At 38.5% G+C, this 21324-nt stretch overlaps 1 pseudogene; it reads left to right on the top strand.

Annotated features, from left to right (window-relative positions):
- The first annotated feature begins 769 nt into the window (after positions 1–769).
- On the top strand, positions 770–1755 carry LOC118857972 (annotated as a pseudogene).
- Positions 1756–21324: the final 19569 nt, after the last annotated feature.

Raw genomic sequence — 21324 nt, 5'->3', positions numbered from 1 at the left:
TATTGAATGGTCATGAATTTTGTCCAATAGCCTATGTTGTATTTTGAGGCTTAATGTAACCAGAATTACATCATCTGTGAAAAGGACGATCTCATAATCCCTAGGGAATCCTTCTTCAACTTATGATTTTGTGGTGCATGTGTTCTAGGATACTGACAAATACTTCTGGTACAAATAGACATTCACGCTTTATGCTTTTCTTGAATTTTAAATTATTGGAGGATTGTCAGAATAATTCTGATGTTTAGATGGGATTTTTTTTTATTAAGCACTTTTACAACTCATGAAAGAAAAACATCAACTCTAAAGTATCTTGAGAAATTAAAAAATTCTATGGATTAATATGTAAGTGAACATTATGGATTATACATATTTCATCAGAACGTCTTATTGTGATGTTTACAAAGAAAAGGAAAAGTTACATGATTTGTGATTAAGCAAATATCATTCATTTTTCTCTCAATAAGAATGATCCAAAGGTTATTCTAGCCTTATCTGCCTCATTTCCATGTTAATTTTTTGAAGGGTTTCTGAGGGATAGATCTGAGACAGGAGGGAAGCAACAAGATGCTCCGGAAGTTCCCAGGGTAAGTAATTTTGAGTTGACTTACTAATGTGTATGGTATTTATCACTCATTACTACTTATTAGTTCTTTTGTAGTTTCACAGAATCTCTGAATTCCCAACCAGTGTCAATGATTATATGTCTCTCAAAAATAACATTTCTGATAGCTCTCTTTCCAAGTTGCTTTTACTGTCAATGGATACCATGATCACCTCTCTTCAGAATCTTGCATTTTCTTCTGCTCTTGAACAGAGTGCATTTAGGGGGTTGACTAATGAGAGCAGAGGAGGTGACTTCATCCTGGTGGGTTTTTCAGACCAGCCCAGCTAAAGAAGATCCTCTTCATTGTTGTTTTCATCTCCTACCTTCTGACCCTTGTAGGCAGCATGGCTATTATCCTGGTCTTTCACCTAGATTCCAAACTCCACACACCAATGTATTACTTCCTCAGCAACCTGTCCCTTATTGACCTCTGTTTCATTACAAGTATTGTTCCTCAGCTGCTGTGAAACTTGAGAGGACCAGCCAAAACCATCACTCCTATAGGCTGTATCATTCAACTCTATGTCTCTCTGACACTGGGCTCCACTGAATGCATTCTACTGGCCATCATGGCATTTGATTGCTGTGCTGCTGTCTATAAACCCCTCCACTAAGCTACTTTCATGCACCCAAGACTATGCAAGATCCTTGCAGGAGTTACTTGGGTGAGTGGGTTGGGCAACACACTGATTCAGAGCACCATCACTCTTCAGCTGTCTCTATGTGGAAGCAGGAGGCTCTACTACTTTCTGTGAGGTGCCTGCCATGATAAAATTGGCATGTGTAGATATTCATGCCAATGAAATACAGCTTTTTGTGGCTTCTTTGGTTTTGTTCCTCCTGCCTCTGGGGCTTATCTTAATCCCCTTGCACTTATTGCTCAGGAAGTGATGAGAATCAGGTCAACTCAAGCATGGTATAAAGCCTTGAAAACCCTTCGGTCACATCTTTTGGTAGTGTCCCTCTTCTATGGGCCAAGCACAGCCGTTTATATCCAACCCAGCAGCTCCTATGCCCACAGACAGAGCAAATTCATCACACTTTTGTACACTGTGGTGACTCCTTCTCTTAATCCTATTATTTACACTCTGAGGAACAAAGATATGAAAGCTGCACTAATAAGGTTTTTAAGAAAAGATACAAGGTAAGGGAGACATATAATCATTAATGAGAGATGCATAGAATCCCACAGCTGAAGTGGATTGTAAAGAGTTAAATTGCCTTTCTCCCTGTATAAAATCCCATTTAACATTTCCTTTTTTTTTATAAATTTATTTAACATATTTAGTTTTCAACATTGATTTTCACAAGTGTTTGAATTACAAATTTTCTCCCCATTTCTACCCTCCCCCCCCACTCCAAGATGGCATATATTCTGGTTGCCCTGTTCCCCAGTCAGCCCTCCCTTCTGTCACCCCACTCCCCTCCCATCGCCTTTTCCCTTCCTTTCTTGTAGGGCAAGATAAATTTCTATGCCCCATTGCCTGTGTATCTTATTTTCTAGTTGCATGCAAAAAACTTTTTTTTTTGTTTTTGAACATCTGCTTTTAAAACTTTGAGTTCCAAATTCTTTCCCCTCTTCCCTTCCCACCCACCCTCCTTAAGAAGTCAAGCAATTCAACATAGGCCACATGTGTATCATTATGTATAACCCTTCCACAATACTCATGTTGTGAAAGACTTGCTCCTTCCCAACCCATCCCCCTTTATTGAATTTTCTCCCTTGACCCTGTCCCCTTTACAAAGTGTTTGTTTTTAATTACCTCCTCCCCCATCTGCCCTCCCCTCCATCATCCCCCCCTTTTTATCTTCTTCCCTCTTCTTTCCTGTGGGGTAAGATACCCAATTGAGCATGTATGGTATTCCCTCCTCAGGCCAAATTTGATGAGAGCAAGATTCACTCATTCCCCCCTCACCTGCCTTCTCCCCTCCTCCCACAGAACTTCTTCCTCTTGCCACCTTTATGCAAGATAATCCACCCCCTTCTATCTCTCCCTATCTCCCTCTCTCAATATATTCCTCTCTCATCCCTTAATTTGATTTTATTTCTTTTAGATATCTTCCCTTCATCTTCAACTCACCCTGTGTCTGCTCTCTCTGTCTCTCTCTCTCTTTATATATATATATATATTATATATATACACATACATATATACATACATACACATTCACACACACACACACACACACACACATATATATATATACACATACATAAACATATACATATGCATATTCCCTTCAGCTACCCTAATACCGAGGTCTCATGAATCATACATGTCATCTTTCCATGTAGGAATGTGAACAAAACAGTTCAACTTTAGTAAGTCCCTTGTAATTTCTTTTTCTTGTTCTTTTTCTTGATTACCTTTTCATGCTTCTCTTGATTCTTGTGTGTGAAAGTCAAATTTTCTATTCATCTCTAGTCTTTTCACTGAGAAAGCTTGAAAGTCCTCTATTTTATTGAAAATCCATATTTTGCCTTGGAGCATGATACTCAGTTTTGCTGGGTAGGTGATTCTAGGTTTTAATCCTAGCTCCATTGACCTCCAGAATATTGTATTCCAAGCCCTTCGACCTCTTAATGTTGAAGCTGCCAGATCTTGGATTATTCTGATTGGGTTTCCACAATACTCAAATTGTTTCTTTCTGGCTGCTTGCAGTATTTTCTCCTTGATCTGGGAGCTCTGGAATTTGGCGACAATATTCCTAGGAGATTTCTTTTTGTGATCTATTTGAGGAAGCGATCGATGGATTCTTTCAATTTCTATTTTGCCCTGTGGCTCTAGAATATCAGGGCAGTTCTCCTTGATAATTTCTTGAAAGATGATATCTAGGCTCTTTTTTGATCATGGCTTTCAGGTAGTCCAATAATTTTTAAATTATCTCTCCTGGATCTCTTTTCCAGGTCAGTGGTTTTTCCAATGAGATATTTCACATTGTCTTCCATTTTTTCATTCTTTTGGTTCTGTTTTATAATGTCTTGATTTCTCATAAAGTCACTAGCTTCCACTTGCTCCAATCTCATTTTTAAGGTAGTATTTTCTTCAGTGGTCCGTTGGACCTCTTTTTCCATTTGGCTAATTCTGCCTTTCAAGGCATTCTTCTCCTCATTGGCTTTTTGGAACTCTTTTGCCATTTGAGTTAGTCTGTTTTTTAATGTGTTGTTTACTTCAGTGTATTTTTCAGCATTTTTTTGGGTCTCCTTTAGCAAGTCATTGACTTGTTTTTCATGGTTTTCTCGTATCCTTCTCAGTTCTCTTCCCAATGTTTCCTCTACTTCTCTAACTTGCTTTTCCAAATCCTTTTTGAGCTCTTCCATGGCCTGGGACCAGTTCATGTTTTTCTTGGAGGCTTTTGGTGTAGGCTCTTGCACTTTTTTGACTTCTTTAGGCTGTGTGTTTTGGTCTTCTTTGTCACCAAAGAAAGAATCCAAAGTCTGAGACTGAATCTGGGTGTGTTTTCGCTGCCTGGCCATATTCCCAGCCAACTAACTTGACCTTTGAGTTTTTCAGCAGGGTATGACTGCTTGTAGACTAAAGTGTTCTATGTTCTACGCTTTGGGGAGATGCACCAGCTCTGCCACACCAGCACTCCTCCTTCCCCAAGAACCCCCAACCTGGACTGGGCTTAGATCTTCAGCAGGCTTTGCACTCCTGCTCTGATCTGCCACTTAATTCCTTAGTTCCAGGTGGGCCTAGGGCTGGAAGCAACTGCAGCTGTAGCTGTCCCACCTCCACTGCCCTGGCGCGGTGGCCGAACCTCAAACTCCTTCCACTCCCGCAGCTTTTGCCACTAACCTTTTCTGCTGTCTTTGGTGTTTGTGGGTTGAGAAGTCTGATAACTGCCATAGCTCACTGATTCAGGGCGCTAGGGCCCGCTCTGCCCGGCTCCTGGTCTGGTTGGTCCGCGCCACTCACGCTGGACTCTGCTCAGCTCCACTGCCAGCTCCCAACTCCTAGCTCCCGGCTCCCAGCTCCGTGTGGGATAGGCCTCACCCAGTGATCATCCAGGCTGTCCTGGGCTGGAGCCCTGCTTCCCTCTGCTGTTTTGTGGGTTCTGCAGTTCTAGAATTGGTTCAGAGCCATTTTTATAGGTTTTTGGAGGGACTTGTTGGGGAGTTCAAGCTAGTACCTGTTTTCCAGCTGCCATCTTGGCTCCACCCCTGACTCCCATTTAACATTTCTAAAGCATAAGAAGGCATTCTTTTTTTGTGCAAATTTACAGGGAGATTCCCTCTGAAAGATTAATCTAATAAATCATCCCAAGAACATGTAACATCACATATATTGTGAAAAATATGAGGGCTTGGGGGGGAAAACAAGAAAAATATAAAATTTTTCTTAAATAACTGGCCAATTTAGTTAATTCATTTCAACAGGGGATTGTTGGACCTTTTGTATACTACACTTTTAATGCATTTCTTTTCTTTTCTTTGTTTTTTGAGATCCACAGTCATTGTTATAGCCAGCAGGTCTTTTCCTCATAATCATATATGTACTTCATAATTTACCTGGGTATGCTGAAAAAAATTGCTAAATGCAACTGTTTCTTTATTAAATAAACCCAACACAAAATGTATATCCAACTTAATTCTTCCTTTCCCCTCCTGAATTTGTATAGTATCTTATCTAGATACAGTCTTTCTCAACTCTTCTCTCAGATTCAATTCTGTTCAAAAACATTTATTGAGCATGCCATGTTCCCAGAGCCTTGTCCTAGGTACCAAGGAAATACAAAATAGAAAAAAGAAACTATTATGGGGTTTACTATTCAGTTGAGGACTAATGTTGCTCCTGACTGACTTCTATATGATTTTTATAGTATCTATGTAGACTTTATTGAAGTCTAAATCCATTATGTGTGTGTGTTAAATATTAAAGTTCATTTCATTTCAATACATATTTACAAAGTAATTAACATGAGAGGTGATCTTGTAGAGTGTAAAAAGCATTGGGTTTAAAGTGCAAGTACTTGTGTTTGTCCCCTAGCTCTGCCACTTACTCCATTACCTTGAGTAAGTAGATGAAACTGAGAACATTACAATTTTTCACTTTAAAAATGTAGGCAATAATACTTGCGTCATCCATCTCATAGAGTTATTGAAAGTAAAGTGCTTTGTACATCTTAAAGTGATATATGACTATGAGCTACTATTACAACAATATGATAAAAGAGAGAAAGAAAATGATGTAGACCTCTTGCCCTCAAAACACTGTGAACTCTACCTAGAAAAGATATTTTGTGATAGGAAGACATTAAACAATTACAAAGATATAATTATATGTGTAAAAGTTTATATGCATGATCTGAATAATCATCTAGACACCGTTTTTGGGTTAAAAAGTTGTCAAGGAAACTAGGCAAACTAGTTGTGATAGAATAAAACAGTTATAACTACCATGGGAGGGGTAAGATGTTCCCAGCATTGTTTGTGATGGGATTACATTTTTTCTCCTCAGTGATTAGGATTGCTCCCTTTTCTATTGCCATTCCTATACCTCAGTTAGCTGTCTTCTGCTGTCTTAAGCCATGATATAGCACAGATACCAGCCCTAGGGATTCATTTGTTTGGCACTCTTCATCTGAAGTCCTCTTTTTTCTCTAGTCCTTTGGGGGTAAGGCGGACCCCATTCTCTGTGGTATGGCAGAATAACTGTTATTTATTCCTGCTTCTATACCACAATTATTTTTGTCCTAGTTGAAAAAGTTATATTTATGGCTCTGTGTAAGAAATGGGAGGAGGAGTTTTGTTTCCACAGAACTAAAGGTGTGCTTCCCTGCCCTCCCCCACCCCAGCTTTAGCAGAAACCAGGCCTCAAGGTTAGTCAGGTGAGAGGTTAGAGGCTTGTACGCATGTGCATGCTTTTTGAGAAGGCAGTCTGGGGAATTAGAGAGGCCAAACCTGCTTGAACCAGTTCAAGCTTATCTAGGGTCTGGTCTTGGTCAAGAATTCAGGCCTACTGATTTGCATAATTTGCATATGTTAAAGAGGGAAAGTAGGGGAAGTAAAAGAATGTAGTTTAATTTTAAACTAAGACAAGGAAAATCTAATTAACTTTACTTTTGCTTCTGTATCCTTATTATCCTATCTATATAAACTGTATAACCTAGGAAAATTATGTAAAAAATAAGGATTATAAAGTAACCATAACTCTAGCAGGAGTGGAGGGAATGGTTATCCCTGCTCCTGCAGCTGTATCAGTGTGAGTGTTCCCATGAGCACAACACCTGCTTTCTCAAGGAATGTAATAAAATGCCTTCCTCTGCCTGCTCTGGTCTTGAGTTCTTTGGTTGAGAATGGGCAAATCACATAGATTTTCCTAAGGTCAAGTGAAGGGAAGCAATAGGTAGTGGAAGCTCGCCGGGCTTACTCCCGGATCTTGTCTTGGGGTATCCTGTGAAGCCCGGATTTGTCTTGGGGTGTCCTGTGATCCACATTGCGGTGTTAAGAGTGCTACTACTCTGGATTCCCTTGGGGAACCCTGTGGTCTGCACAGCCTTCTTAAGGGGACATCACTTGGGACTTCCGGCCCTGTGTCGGGAGTCTTGTGATCTTACTGCCATCCTAAGGGGCCATCACTTGGGTCCTCCTTACGGTCTGACCCCTAGGAGGCCCTGTGATCCCCACAGATTAAGGGGTGGCTACCACTTGGTCTTCCTCTGGGAGTCCTGTGGTCTGTACAGCCTTCCCTAGGGATTATCACAGGGTTCTTCCTCAGGACTTTGGCCCTGCCTAGGAAGTCCAGTGATCCCCAAAACTACATTTCTCACATTCTGTATCCAAGTATATGAAGGTTTTTATAAGTTTTAAAGGGATGGGGACTGGAACAGATTTCGAATTTCATTGGTATAGGGAGCTAACATATAAGAAAATTTCCTTTACTATTGTAGGTTGGCGGCTTTCACGTAACATAGTTTTAAAACTTTGATTAGAGCCAAAGAGGTTAAGTGACTTGCCCAGGATTACTCAACCAATATAGTTCATAGGTGTGACTTGAATCCAGGTCTTCTTTATTTCAAAGTCAATTTTCTATTTACTTTTCCATTCTGTTTCAAAATTCTTATTAAAGCACTACATTAATGTCAGCTACTATGATTTGAATTATACAGAACTTGTCAATAACTGGATAAGAGAAAATAGTTTTAACATATAGAAAAGGAATTTGTAGTTTATCTCTAGAGAGAACTTTCTGTTGGGTGGTGATAAGTATCCTGCTCCTGTCCAAAGGCCTCACTTATCTGTGGTTAACTTCTTCGTTTTGGAAGAAGTAAGTAGAATCTTTCTTGGAACTGGTTTAGTGGACTCATCTTCAACAACAGGGCTTTTTGCATTTTTCTTAATACTTTAAAAAGATTCATTTGTATTATGATCTCACCAACATTTAACAATACAAAGATATTTTAAAGAAGGATTTTATATGGAGCTGTGAACTTGTATTACATAGTTTGTTTAATTTTAAAAGTATACATTAAATTTAACATGATAATAACAAAACTGCCTTGCTTGTCTAGGTCCCTTCTGAACTTTCTTCTGCTCCATTCTCTATTTTAAAGGTCTCATCGACATTCTTTACTTTCTGTTTTTGTATCACACCACTACCCAACTACCCCCACAATCCTTCCTCCCCAAAATTCCCTTGTAATAAATAAGCATAGTTGAGAGAAGCATGTCTTTGAAGACAATGTCTGTAGATGAACAGAAGATTCTGGTGCCTCTCCTATCTGATCACAGGAAACACCAAGGCTGTGAGCACGTTGAAAAAAGGCCATTTCTTTTTCTTACCATGTGAGAGCCCAGAGGGGCTCAGGAAATGGAGACTGAAGAGACATGCTTGAAAAATAGAATGGAAGGCTTGTGCTACTGCACGACAGAGGGGAGATGGGAGGAGCTCCTGGAGGACTAGTTACAACCCCTGACGCTACCACTACCATTAGAGGGGTGGTGGTGGTTATGCCATTGAAAAACTACCTGCTGCTGATGGAGAGACTGGTTTGTGTTTGTGGAGGAGAAACATGACACTCTCCTTTTCCTTTTTTTGGCTCCTCTGTTTTCCCTCCAAGGAAAGTGTGTATCTATCCGAAGTATATATGTTTATTTATAGTTTATATTTTATTTATTACTACTCACTTAACCTCTAAAATATGCTATTAAGATAAAACTATAGTTAACACCCAAAACGTTATTGGTTTATATGTATTTCCTTTGCTCAAAAGCATCTGGGAGGATGATCAACTACAGAGTGAGGCAGTGAAAGAGAGAGAGGGACAGAGAGACAGAAACAGGGAGAGATAAATACAAATGCAGAGATGAAGACAGAAACAAAAAGAGAGAGATAAAGAGACAAGGAAAATCTTTCTATAAAAAACTGGAGTGTCCAACTGAGGGCTCAAGTGAATCTGTGAGACTTTTATTAAAAGCATACTATTGTACTCATTTAGAGCAAAGATAAAAATGAATCCAGACTGGATTCCACTAGGTGAAGAGTGTGCTAATGGTGCTGTTAGGGGAAAAGAGGCTTGGTCAATAATAGGTTGGTGTCAATTTCCCCTAAAACAGTTGCTTGGTAGCCTCAGGCATATCTCCTTCCTATTTTCCCATTTTAAAGGCAGGTTCAAATAAATCCCTCTTTCTCAGGGTAGAAATGAGGGTATGTGATAGTAATTAAGGTGGGACTTTTTGCTTTTCTTCTCTTAAGTGCCTTTCATGATTCTGGCCTTTGTTTGAATGGGGCAGATAAAGTGGGATCTTTCTGTCTTGGACAATTGGGAGTCATTGATTTGTATATGATGTGATCTGGGGATGGAGAAATTTCCCAGACCCAGCCTGGGTGAAGTCAGAGCCCTCAGGGCTCCCAACTGGATATAACTGGGGAGAGCTTGGCATTTGATTTTTTGGGGCACACTTATGGAAGGAGTGTTGAGACTCTGGGCAAGCTGCAAACTGCCCCCCAGCTTTGCAACCCAGATGTTGGCACTGGTAACTATGTATTGTGATTTGAATTAGACAAGGTCTGTCTGTTGATGTTTGTAATTTCTGTTTGCATTTGCCTTGAAGTTTAGGGGGCTGATCTTTTCCCCCTGAACTGTGAATGATATTTGTATGTTTGATTAAACTAAGATTGTTAACCCCTTAAATTTACTTTCCTTGGTAAAGCAGATCGAAGAACCTGTGTTGGCAGATTTCTGGGTGCTGGTTGTTGGTGGATCTTACACCCCCGCAGCAGCTGCTAGCAAGATTGTTGAAACAGGTTGATAATGAGAGACATCCACCTATAAAGGGAGGAGTCAGGAAAGAGTAACTCTGCTCAGATGAGGGTGGGGAACATCCCAAAGGGAATAGAACATTTTCCATTTCAGTGAAACACCTCCAGTTCCCAGCTAATGTCAGAGAATGAATGATGGACTACAACTGTTGCAGAAATACCAAATATTCACATAGGGGCCATATTCTAAATTGTATGTCACATTCTGCTTCTAGTTCATAACTTATCTGCCAAAAGGTGGGAAACATGATTTATCATTATTATTCTAAATGTGATTGTTTATTGCACTGAGCAGAGTTCTTAAGGCTTTCTTTGTGGTTTTCCTAGGAGGATGCTGGGGGACACATGCCTGCTTGTGGGTAGGAAATACCACTGTATTCCTCTACTCAATCACCTGGGCAAACAGCCTAACACTGTGATAACTGGGATTGGACTGTGACTGACCAACTAATCTTCTGATTTACTACCTCTTCCCAGCAGTTGGATCATGGTGACTAAAAGAAGCTGGGAAAGGGGGGACACTGGGATAAGCAGGATCCACCCAAACATAATAGCATTAGTGTCTAATGAAGCTGACCTATTCGTTGCTGATCTGTTTCTACCTTAATGGTGAGGCTTTGGCTTTCCTAGGTATACTGTGCTGCCGCTTTTGGGGCTACTTCACAAGGTGCCTCCTAGCCCTCTATTTCTCTCATCCTCACCTTTAAGTTTCCTAGTGTAAACCCCAGGGTGCTTCTCTAAGATGCCTTCCTTTTCCATGGCTAGCTACTCTTGAGTCACCATGGCACAACTAGTGAGTCAGATAGTATCCTGTTTCCTAGTGTGTGGGACAGAATTTTTAAATAATAGGAGAGACATCTTTAAAAGAAACAAAGTAAATTTATTCTACAAACCTTGCAAGATTTGGGCACACTTCCATAATGGAGGAGGCGAGGTAAAAGGGAACCTGCCTTAATTTATAGTCTTAATGAAAAGATTCCCACCTACCTCTATCCCTTCTCACCATTGGCTGGGAGGTGGGCTTACAGTCTAGGTGCAAAAACTACACAGAGGACCAATATTGATCTGGTCCATTCAGTTTTTTTCCCTATCAGAACTCAACTGCCTGAGTGGCGTCTGAAAGTCTAGAAGAAGAAATGGGGTGGGGCGGGGAGGGAGAGGAGAGATCCTTCCTGGAGCAGAGAACAAATAGCTCACAGGAAGTTCATTATCTTCTAACATCTGAGAGAGAGGGGGAAGGGCACACCTTCCAAAATTACAAGGCCAAATCCCAAAACTTCTCCATTAGACAGACCCTGTGAAGTCTTCACAATTATCCATCCCATTCAGTCCCTGCTCTTATTTCTTACTGAAGACTTCACACATCATTGCTGATATAAATTGCTTCCCCATTACCCTTTTCCATTTCTCAAAGGTTTCCATTCCTCAAAATCTCCGACACATTGACAAATTAAAGGGGGCAGTCCCCTTTGTAAATACAGATACAGAGACCCAAAAGGAAAATCATGATGCAATTGTCCCTTTAAGATTCAAAAAGTCTTTTCCTGTATAGCTGTCCAGCAGGGAGCATCAAAAGTCTTCTGGTCCTTGGCATTTGCTCTCAGCACAGCAACCCAGCACCTTCCTCTTGTCTTCTAAAGGAACCAGCTTTCTGTCCATTCTCCTACAAAAGTCACCTTAGCACAATTTTAAGTTACCATTTCTAATCCTTATAACCCTGATCGTTTTACAAATTCAAAATTGGAACCTTGACTAATTGTTCTGTCTAAGCAATTCACATCCGAACTCAGTTTCTTGTATTTTACATTCACTCATTATTAATTTCCTCACCAGGAAGATGATATTTCACTTAAGGAATTAACAGGCTCCAGTACATACATAAACACATTAAATAACCAATTTTTATCACAGTACATACAATATCATAAACTTTTGTCATGCCATGTTTCTTTGATGGCATTTACAAAATAAGTCACAAGCCATTCTTCTTTTAACATTATTAGACAAGCTTGATATTAACCAAATAGCAAAATAATATTCTCACAAACCCTTGACCTAATCGTCTCCATACCATTACCAAGAAAATCTAACTTATACCTACACAAAAACACTACTCCCAGTCCTTAGTAATCTAAGATGTTCCATAATCAATAGATTTTAATGGATTTTTTTACTGTACTTACAAAACCTTCTGATTATAGAAATTTGCCACCAAGAGAGTAGGGACTCAGAGTAAAGGGACCATATTTTCCCCAGATTCCTATCAACTCCAGGCAGAAGTTATGTCAAACTGCAAGCTGCATTGAGCCAGGCCTAGTCTGCCAGGCTTCAGTTAAGAGGATCAAGTCAAAAGGTTCCCACCTCAGCACATGCTGAACAGTTGCCCCCTCAAATTTGCCAAGAAATTGTACCTGCAGCTCATGCCTGCCCTCCCACAGGGCTACTGGCATCTCGTGTCAGCCTTTCTGGATACTCACAACTGGAGTTAGGCTCAGAAAAACTGTCAGTTAACAGTCCCATTAAGTCTTTGAATGGCACGTTCCAATGAATATAATCTCACTTTGACTCAGAAACATCCTTAAAGCTAGCTCTAAGTAGCTTACATGCATTTCCTCCCTTATTCATAAAGTCTTCCCATTAAGATTGCTCTAACACATTCACATCAGTTTCTCTTCTGTTTTCCTATTCTTCTCTAATTATTCCTGATCTTAAAGAATTGAACCATATAACTTTATCTTTATGTTTTAGATGATGGAATGAATTCAAATCCACATTTAACTTTCCCATCGATATAGAAATATTCTACAACTTATCTCTCTTAAAGAGACTTCTGTTGAAATTCTTTTCCCTAAACTGAAGATGTCTCTGATTTAGTTGCGGTAATTAATTACACTATTTGTATTAATACCTAATTGCTCTCATATCACTTTAAAACATCTAAGAACTCTATCTCACACAGATACAATATAACTTTAAAATCCCAGCCAGAGTCTATGGGATAATGATTCAACCTTACATTTGTAAACAATATTATCTCATAAAAATTCTTTTCCCTTTTTCCCCAAATTATTCCCATTAATACTTTAGATACCATATTATCTTTCATTTGGCTATACAACAGTACCAATATAACCAGTCATTTGATTAAAAACCACAAGATTTCACATATTTGCATTTATCCAATTTTCCATAATTCCCCATAAAACCAGCTTCTTTCACAATGGTAACAGATTCTGGCAAATAACTTCCCTTTTGTCACTACCTGCTTATTTCTGATTACAGAGATCTGCCATATCATCTCCCCCTGAGGGTGGGTTCTTTTCCATCAGATGGCAAGCTTCACTAATAAAAACTACCAAACCAAACCCCTCTCAAGTCTAGTCTAATCTTATCAGTTCTGCTGACTTTAAGAAGCCAGGTTTGGAGGCTTCTGACCCCTACTGTTTTTTCTTTCTTTAACTGCTCCTCCCCCTTCCTTCCTTTCTGACAGGTGGGCAAAGGTACTTATCTAAACTAAGGGTGGGGAGGAGTAAGGAATACACAGACTGCTTCCTTACTCAAAAATGTAGAATAAGACATTGAATGGGCCTTTCTTGGGGAACATAAAACACATGCTTTAACCACCCTCCCCCAAGACTTCTGTAGATAAGCATTAATTCCCCAAGTATAAGGTTCTTACTCAGAACTTGAAGAACTCACAGTAGTTTGAACTGCAACCAATTAGCTTACAGGTAGAAATTCAGCAGGCCTTCTGAAAATCATACAAAAAAATTTTACAGAGCATTTTTCAAAAGTATTTTCCCTTCTTTAAAACAGTTTAAAATTGATCCTGATAAAAACAGGGATTGTCACTAAACTTTCATGAAGAAAAATTATTTGGACAGCTCTAAAATGAGATGTGTCTCTCTCTTAGAGCAAAATAACCTTTAAACATTGGGATTCATTTACAAATTCCCAGTGTGCGATCACAAATTAGTCCATAAACCTCCAGATTAACATACATAAATACATCTTTAGATGATACAGGCTTGAAAATCATACCCTTATATTTTTCAAAGTATTATAACAACTCAATTCTTTGTTATTACAGAATTTCTAGATATCACAAAATTCTTTAGTCAAAAAGATGTTGTAATGGGGATAGCACTTAGTTTCTATACATTACATACCCAATTAAATTAGCTTTATTACAATAACAAAGTTTACCAGGATTGTAAAAGCTTTGTGCATAGGAATCCCTCTACATTGAAAACTTTGTGCAACACTGAATATCCAAAATACCCAGTTAACAACCTCAATTTCTTAATCAAGTACAATTCTTAATCTAACAACATCTAGATTATAAGAGCAATTATTTTAATCACTAGTGGTAACATTTTAATTTCTAAGGCGCAATACTCTTAGCACTATAAAAGAAAAGATTACTGTTTATAAAACCACATTTTAACAGTTCACAATGTATCCTGAATTGACAGAGATTACAAGAGGACCCAATAAGACCTTTGCATAAATACTTGATTTATAGCAAAAACAATTTCAATTGAACTTTCAGACAAAACTTGGAAGTTATAATTTCCTAAGTTACAGCAATTGTCCAACTTCTTAAGCTAATGCAACTCTAACAAAATTCATACTATAGAAATGTAATAATGCCCTAAACATTATTATGTATGTAAAATTTGAACTACTCATCTCAGTCTAGGTAAATACATTTCTAAACCAAATATGACAGTTTAAAATTACCAAATTTTCATCACATCCTTTAAAAGCACCCAATTCACATATATCAAACTCAGACTAAAATCACATAATGGTCTTCTCAAACTTCACAATCTAAGAGAATTTTAGAAATACAATATAATTTTAGAAATACAGAAACAATAAATTTCAGATGACATCAATTCCATTTCCAGATTATCACATATAGGAATTATTGATCCTATTACTTCTGGTATTTCTATATTAATACATTAATATATAGATACATGCATAATATATATTAATACATTCATATCTTAAATACACTTTATTTATTTAGCTATATATTCTTCAGCACCCACTACCTCTGGCCCAAGTATTAGGAATATTTGCCTGGCCATGAATGAACTTATAAAAGGAAGGAAAACTTTATTTCATATCATTATCCGCTTTCATGAACCATCCAGGTTTGAATTTGGTACCCGGCTTTCTCCAAGTTTCATCTTATACATATTGGCAATTGACAAAATGCCTAAAAGGATTTTGAGGGGGAAGGGGTGTGGGCACTTCTCTTCCAAAAAAACCCTTTTGGACTCCTAAGAAAGATAAGAGGGAGTGGTCCTTAAGAGCACATGGGTTTGCAACTCCCCCACTCATTCTTTCTACCAAGCTAAAATATTTTTCTGTTTCCCCTTCATCCTGCTTTCTCAGATAATGTGGAGGGGAAAAATTCCTTTCAGTTGCTAACAACTTTTCCCTAGGTGTATTACGTTTGGGCTTGGCAGCCTTTCTAAGAACAAAGGAGCCAGCCTTTTAGACATGCTAACTTTACTATTCCTAGCCATTAGCATATGGCTTCAAATCATGATTTTATATAATCTCCATGAAAACAAAATTCAGTAATACCTTACGTGGGCAAAGCTTAATGATTATACAAATCAGAATCTTTCTTATAGTAAATACCCAGAGATTCAATAAAACCTTTCATCACTCCCTATTTCCCAATCAAGTTACAAGTTTCTTTTAGCTTCAGCTCCTGATTGACACACCCAGTCTTCTAAGGTAGAGTGGGGGAAGGGGGTGGCCAAGAGCACATGGACCCAGAGCCATGTGGACTCAGCTGCCAGTTCTACCCCCCACACCTGAAATTCCTTTATACAAGTTTCTCTATCTTTCCCAAATTTTACTTTAATTTTTAGCCTCTGCATTCCAATTTCAATCTTTCTTCCCTAGTCTTGACCCAAACTACCTCAAACATTTCAAGTAAATAATTAATTACATACTCATCCAGCTTTTCCTTTTCCCAGCTGCTTTCTTTTTACCTTAAAACTTAAAGGTTAAAATGATCAACAACTTTTAATCATATCCTAAGCAGACCACTGAACCTCTAAAGTGGTCATCCAATTTTTCATACACACTTGCCTGATGTTAGATAGGCTAACTCAATACAAAATACACAGATTTTTCCTTTAGAATCTAACCAACCCTTAATTCAGAGCCCCCAGCCCTCCCGGCTGGCAGCTTCAGCTCTGATTCCTTATCTAACAATTTTCATACCAAAGGAGCCCATTTCAGTCTCCTAGAGTTAAACATTTTTACCTGAACATAGAACAAAAAAACACAGACAAAACATTAGTTAGGCATTTCACATGAACAATTTCGAATTCGAATTCAGACCCACTTCCAACATTACCAGGGGAAACCCATTTTCCCCACCTGAGTCAAATTAAGAGCTCTTTCTATGGCCATTCCTTTCCAAGCGCTGAGATTTGCAACCAATTTACATGAGACAGGTTGTCCTTGTCTCCGGGTTAGATTCCAATCCCCTGACACTCTAGAGCCAGGTGGCTTGGTGTTTTCCTAAGACTTCACGAGCTTAGCTCAGTCCCTCAGTGTCTTCTCAGAGTCCTTAAATCTGTCAGTCGACACTCTTAGATGGCAAAGACAGAGGACACTGAGGACTTACACTGGATCACACGGTGGATGACTGTTTGTGACTGAAAATTTCACAGCCGGCTGATTTCCACTCAGCTCGTAGTGCACTCAAGTTTCCCACTTTTTACTTTGCTTCTCCGAGTTCCTCTCCTCCGAGTTTGTGACTCTCCAGTGAGAACAGGCCTGCCCTCAGGCGCTCAGCTAGTCAGATAAGTCTCTGGTGCCGCTCGCTGGCTAAGCCCTGAGTCCAGTGCCTGCCCACATGGAGAGTGCAAATCTCGGTGGGACCTCCAAATCTGTATGGGACAGAATTTTTAAATAATAGAAGAGACATCTTTAAAAGAAACAAAGTAAATTTATCCTACAAACCTTGCAAGATTTGGGCACACCTCCATAATGGAGGAGGCGAGGTAAAAGGGAACCTGCCTTAATTTATATTCTTAATGAAAAAGATTCCCACCCACCTCTATCCCTTCTCACCATTGGCTGGGGGGGGGGTGGGCTTACAGTCTAGGCATGAAAACTACACAGAGGACCAAGATTGATCCAGTTCATTCAGGTTTTTCCCTATCAGAACTCAACTGCCAAGGTGGCGTCTGAAAGTCTAGGAGAAGAAATGGGATGGGGGAAGGAGAGACCCTTCCTGGAGCAGAGAACAAATAGCTCACAGGAAGTTCATTATCTTCTAACATCTGAGAGAGAGGGGGAAGGGCACACCTTCCAAAATTACAAGGCCAAATCCCAAAACCTCTCCATTAGACAGACCCTGTGAAGTCTTCACAATTATCCATCCCATTCACTAGTGAAGCTTCTGTCCAGTAGGCCATATGCCTACCCATACCTTCCTATTTCCTCCTACCATTCCACCACCCCGTTCCCCCAAGCCTCCCTTCTCAGTCTGGCCTGCACAATTCCATGTTTGTACCACAGAGCCTACATCTTTGGAAGGGTATGTTGTCAGTCATAGTCTTAACCACAGATGGTCAAATGATCCCTCAAGGATTAAGTAGATGAATACTGGGGCATTGGCCTCCAGTAATTTGTTATAGTTACATTAATATGGTAATTGTATTAAGTTACCCCTTTGGTCTGGATCAATGAGATCTGTATCAGTGCAGATCTTCTCATGTTTCTCTGAACTTAGCATGTTTATCACTTTCTAAGGTGCACTAATATTTCATTTGGTTAGCCATCTTCCAATTCATGAGCACCCTCTTTGATTCCAGTTTTTCGCTATCACAAGGAGTGAGGCTTCAGATATTTTGGTACATTTGGATCCTTTCTCATTGTCTTTGGTCTCTCCAGGGGCATATGCATAAATAGTGATATCAAACAGGACACATTTTGATAGAATTTTTAGTACAATTTCAAATTGCAAATTTCTAAAAAGATGGTGGCTTTCCATGTAAATCATATAATTATTACCTGAAAATGATAAGATAAAACACTAAACATGAAGGAATTAAAATTGTAGCAGGAAGTGGAAAATATGGAGAATAACTCCACACAAGTTAAAATCTTTATATACAAGAGTTGAGGGCATTTCAAGGGATCCATTTCCCCTAACCAACACTACACCATCCACTACAATAGATCTGTATTTAAAGATTTGAGAGTGGTGGCGTTTATCCTATCTTCCTGTAAGAAGTCCATTAAGACTTTGTTTAACCCTCAAATTGGGAGAGAGCGTTGGATGTACTTAGCCCATTACTAGGTGAGCAGTCAAGGACAAAAAAGAAAGCTCTCATAGATATAAAAATATTCATCAAAGTGCTTTTTCTGTAGCAAAAAAAAATGGAAACAAAATGATTACTAATTAATTGGGAAATAGAAAACTGCTTTACATACATGTCATGGATTATCATCATGCTGTGAGAAAAAAAATGAAAAATTCCAAGAAACATGAACTTTTTGCAAGCCCAAATATTTTCTATTTCTATCCTTTGGGGTTAGCATAATGCATTTCACATAGTAAGCTTTGATTTTTTTTATTCACTCATTCAATATCTGAAATACCTAAGGAATAATTTTTTTCAAAAGACCAAATTGAAGCATTGCATGGAATGGAAGAAATAACAAAGAAACAATTAACTTTTATGATAATTTTGTTGAAGTAATTAAAGTAGAATTCTAATGGATTTTAAAAACATAAGATCTATCATCTCTCTCTCTCTCTCTCTCTCTCTCTCTCTCTCTCTCTCTCTCTCATAATAGTTATGTGTTAGAGCCTTAACTTTAATGCCAGCACCATCTTAGTTTAGGATCAACATTAGGATGAAATAAAGCATTCACAAGTTACTTAACATTTACGAAAGGAGGTTTCCTTTGTGCTAAAACAGGAAAAAACATGCAGCAAAGATATAGTGCCACATATTTTCTCCGGATGACCCCCCCCCCCACCCCAAATAATGTATTGGTTGGTAGGTCATCAGAGTATAGCAACTCACATGGTCTTAGTTACCCACCAAGTCTGAGAGGCCCAGACTCCATGTGGTTGAGGCTTTTTATGCCTCTGGATGACAGCAAGCTGTGTCAGAGCCGTAGGGGCCAATCAAGTCTCAGAGGCAGCTTTGTCCTGGGCCTGCCCTATGTTGGCTGGCCTACCCTATGTTGGCTAGAAGGTGGGGATTGTGGGAAAGAAGCGGCATCAAGGAAGCTGTCTTAGAGTTAACTTTTTCTTCTTTTAGGCAAAGCTTCTCCATGTTATGGGTGGGAGGGCATTTAGGAATAGCTAGTCCTCTCAGAGCATCAGTGAAATTTCTTCTTTTTTAAAGTATTTATTTACTTATTTTAAAAATTTTTCCCAGTTACATGTAAAAACAATTTTTAACATTTATTTTTAAAACTTTGATTTCCAAATTTTCTCCCTTCCCCTCCCCCCAATTGAGAAGGCAAGCAGTTTGATATAGGTTATACACGTGTAGTCATGCAAAACATATTCATAATAATCATGTTGTGAGAGAAAATGTAGACAAAGACTCAAGGAAAATAAAGAAAATTTTAATAATTATGTATCAATTTGTATTCAGACATCATCAGTTCTTTCTCTGGGGATGGATAACATTTTTCATCTTAAGTCTTTCAGAGTTGCTTGGATTGTTAAATCATTAAGAATAGCTAGGTCATTCACAGCTGATCATCATAAAATAAATCTGTTACTTCATACACAGTGCATTTCACTTTGCATCAGCCCATGCAAGTCTTTCTAGGTTTTTCTGAGAGCATCCTGCTCATCATTTCACACAGTACAATAGTATTCCATCATAATCACATACCACAACTTGTTCAGCCATTCTCCAATTGACAGGCTTACCCTCAACTTCTAATTTTTACCCCCAAGAAATGAGGTGCTACAAATATTTTTGTACATATAGATCATTTTCCTTTTTGTTTTTTAATCTCTTTGAGATATAGACCTAGAAGTGGTATTGCTAAGTCAAAGGGTATGCATGGTTTTATAGCCCTTTGGGCATAGTTCCAAACTGCTCTATAGAAAGGTTGAATCAGCTCACAACTCCATCAACAATGCATCAATGTCTCATTTTTCCCACATAACCTTTAGCATTTATTATTTGTCTTTTCTTTCCTGTTATCCAATCTAATAGGTATGAGATAGTACCTCAGAATTGTTTTAATTTGAATTTCTCCAATGAACAGTGAATTAGAGTATTTTTTTCATATGGCTATAGATAGCCTTCATTACTTCACCTGAAAACTGATCATTTATCAATTGTGGAATGGCTCTTATTTTCATAAATTTGACTCAGTTCTCTACATGTTTGAGAACTGAGGCCAGTATTGGAGAGACTTGTTTCAAACTTTTTTCACAGTTACTATTGTTAACTGTGTTTTCTTCCATCCAATACTCTCAATTATTCTATTCTCTCTCTCCTTTCACCCTGTCCTTCCTCAAAAGAGTTTTGCTTCCCTGTTTGAGCCAATCCAATGAGAGTAAGGTTCACTCACTTCCCTTCACCTTTTCCCTCTTCCCCTCCCCTCTAAAAACTTTTTATTGCCTCTTTTATGTGAGATAATTTATGCCATTCCACCTCTCCCTTTCTCTTTCCCCCAGTACATTCCTCTCTCACCCCATAATTTTATTTCTTAGATATCATCTCTTCATATTCAACTCACACCTGTGCTCCCCCTCTCTCTGTGTGTATATATATAATATATATATATACACATGTATGTATATGTGTATATATATACACATGTATGTATATGTGTGTACATATGTATGTATGTATGTGTGTATTCATATTCCCTTCAACTACCCTAATTCAGAGAAAGGTCTCATGAGTTACAAATATCATCTTTCTGTGTAAGATTTTAAACAGTTCAACTTTAATAAGTCCTTAATGATTTCTCTTTCTTGTTTACCTTTTCATGCTTCTCTTGATTTTTGTATTTGAAAGTCAAATTTTCTATTCAGCTCTGGTCTTTTCATTAAGAATGCTTGAAAGTCCTCTATTTAATTGAATTTATATCTTTTCCCTTGAAGGATTATGTGCAATTTTGCTGCATTGGTGATTCTTGGTTTTAATCCTAGCTCCCTTATCCTCTGGAATATCATATTCCATTCAAGCCCTCTGATCCATTAATGTAGAAGCTGCTAAATCTTGTATTATCTTGATTGTGTTTCCACAATACTTGAATTGTTTCTTTCTGGCTGCTTGCAATATTTTCTACTTGACCTGGGAACTCTGTAATTTGGCTACAATATTCCTAGGAGTTTTCCTTTTGGGATCTCTTTCATGAGGTGATTGGTGGATGCTTTCAATATCTATTTTTTTCCTCTGGTTCTAGAACATCAGG

Source organism: Trichosurus vulpecula, chromosome 7 (assembly GCF_011100635.1).
Source record: "Trichosurus vulpecula isolate mTriVul1 chromosome 7, mTriVul1.pri, whole genome shotgun sequence".
In the NCBI taxonomy this organism is placed as follows: Eukaryota; Metazoa; Chordata; class Mammalia; order Diprotodontia; family Phalangeridae; genus Trichosurus; species Trichosurus vulpecula.
This window is presented reverse-complemented; position numbering and strand designations above follow the sequence as displayed.